Raw genomic sequence first — 2,991 nt, 5'->3', positions numbered from 1 at the left:
AAGGAAACATTGTCTATAATTCTAAGGTCCGTTTGAAATACCTTATAATGTTATTTGAGTGTTCTTTACTATGAATGACACTAAAGTTTTCTGAGAACGACCTACGATATATTTTTCGAAAAATTTATAACTTATGAATCCGCGACTTTTGTATATAAATTCCGAACGGCTCGATACTTATTTTGAGTTTGCTAATGTTAATGAATATGTATATGAATATGAAATTAAGTGTCGAGTCCCCGAAATTTATTTTTGATATGCATATGGTTTCTGCACTACTCCGCTCGTGCCAATGATTATGATTTCGTTCGCCGGTACCCGGGCCGGCTTTGTAATCGTGCGCCTCATGACAAATTCGGCAGTATGTTGTGTTTCGGTTTCCGAGACCTCGCCATAGGGCCGGTTACCGTATATGGAGTTATGCTGTGATATGGCTAATGATATGATTTGTTTTGCTGACGCGATATGTCGCGATATGATATGTGTGATATGATATGATATGTTTGGGGTTTGTACGGAGATTTGAAACCTTCTGGAGTATGCTGTGTTGTGGCACCAGTGTCGGGTGGTAGCCACGTTCCTGAGCGTTATGCATGATTTTGATTTGCATTGTTTGTATATGTTTCAGCACAGGTTCGGTACTTGATTTGGTATTTTCCCTTTGTACTCATATTTCACCTGCGGTTTGGATTTCTGTACTCTACGCTTTACATACTCAGTACTTCCTTCGTACTGACCCCCTTTCTTCGGGGGCTGCGTTTCATGCCCGCAGTGCGATATACGTCCGGAGACCCGCCGGTGTAGGCTACACATTCTCGTTGTCTTGGATTGCTCCTTTTGATCCGGGAGCCTGTTTGTTGGTATATATGCTTCTGTACATTTGGACTATTTGGGTACGACGGGGCCCTGTCCCGTCATATGTTTCTGTTCGGAGTCTGTAGAGGCCTGTAGTCATCTATGTGGGTCGAGGGTCCTATGTATATTTGTTTTGTTGTGATTTGTACCTCTATGCGGTCCCGTTCGGTCTGAGGGCCATAGCGGCCCATATGTCTGCATATGTGTATATATGTGTTCGGCGATGTACATTCCGCCGCTCTTCTGATTTTGATATGGTATTTTATATCCGCGACCGCTTAGGTCGGCCCTTATTTATTTTTTTTCGTCTGTTTAAATTAATGGATATGATATCTGAGCTAAGACAAATTATGATGATTTATTGTGAATGTCCGTGCGGCGTCCCAAAAGGGCGCCAGTCGCGGCCCACGGGGCTGGGTCGTGACATATATCATACATAATCATATTACATATATCATCATAGCACATACATCCCATATCATACATATACCATTATCGTTAACTCGCGTCCAGGCAACCATCAGATGCCGCCCACTAGTGGTGTCATGCCCAGCCCTCTAGGTTCGGTGTAACCATAGCAGCCCGCCTTAGCGGTGACATGCCTGGCCATCTAGGCACGGTGGGGTGTATGCAGCCCATGCGGTGACATGCCCGATACGTTTAGGCACGGTGCAATCGCATCGTCATATACTCATCATAAACTCAACATTATTATACATCTCAGAGGCATATCATGACCTTATCATAATTTAGCATCATTATACATTTATCAGCAAAACATACATTGGAACTTGAAGGCAACTATGGCTATGTCGGGGTGACATAAGGTCGTGAACCCCCGATTACATTATGGAGTGATCATAATCATTATGTCTCACCTTGAAGGGACTAACATTTTAAGGTGAGTGTACACAAGAAAAGCATCAATGGAACCATATTTAGGATCATTAACCTCATGGACAACGTATGCTACTCTAGGATTCTTTATAGTTAAATTCATCATCATCATTATCATGCTCGTATCGTATCTCTTTTCTTTATCATATGCATATGTAGCTCTTTATAGTCATGGACTCATAATTTCCATTATTCAGGAAGATCACGGAAGAATAAGAAGATTTATGCCATAGGAGTCATGACTTAGAAAGAAAAGATTAGCCTTACATACCTCTTTCGTTTAGCTATTCTATCGTTTGATCGTTCTCCTTCGATGCTCGCGTTTCTACCTTCAAGAGAATTCGCATCAACATTAGCTAATCGATTATATGAACGTGCTTACTAATGCTAGAGAAAATTGGGCAGCATGTCACACCCCAATTTCCGATAGGGTGTGATGGGCACCCGACCCTTACCTAGGGCCGAGCGAACCCGCTGACTATCGTAATATCCATACCCATACTGGGCCCACAAAACATAACATACGCACGTAATGAAAATTTTTCAGAAAACAACATGCCTTTCGTTTTTTTTTCAAACCAAATAAAATTTGCAATAGTATAAAATCTATAATATAAGGCACAACAGCACTTCGGCTTATATAGCCGCTTGCCAAACACATCGGTAGCATAATGCATACAAACACACCGGCTTACGTAGCCGCTACAAAACAAAAACAGACGACATATCATACACTCGACACCGTCCGCAAAGTCTCTATCATAACTTCGAACACCATACAAAGCACTCGACTCGGCGCACTCCGGAGGAAATGGAGCTCGCCAATCCGGTGGAGCATCTCCTGCTAACATCACCGACTCATCCGTGGGTACTGCGTGGCATGAAACGCAGCCCCGAAGAAAGGGGTCGGTGCGAAATATGTACTGAGCATGTAAAGCATAGCATACATCAAACGAGGTCTTAACCGAAGTGGGAAATACAAAAAGTGAAGTTGCAACAACCCAAGCACTTACATCCGACACATACAAATTAAACATACCCATACCGAACACATCATAAGTCGTCATACGAAATAACATTAACCGATGTGGGATTTGTCTAGTCCAATGTGGAATTTTACCTCATCACTGGATTTGCCCCACCATCGGTGAACAAACTCATCATAGCATCATACATTATCACATACCAAATGCGGCCCATAGGACCCGGCGGACAGAACGTGGTCGCCACCCTATCTGG

The sequence above is a fragment of the Lycium ferocissimum genome, unplaced genomic scaffold (assembly GCF_029784015.1).
Source record: "Lycium ferocissimum isolate CSIRO_LF1 unplaced genomic scaffold, AGI_CSIRO_Lferr_CH_V1 ctg20167, whole genome shotgun sequence".
Classification (NCBI taxonomy): domain Eukaryota; kingdom Viridiplantae; phylum Streptophyta; class Magnoliopsida; order Solanales; family Solanaceae; genus Lycium; species Lycium ferocissimum.
The sequence above is the reverse complement of the archived record's forward strand: the minus strand, read 5'-3'. Positions refer to the sequence as shown.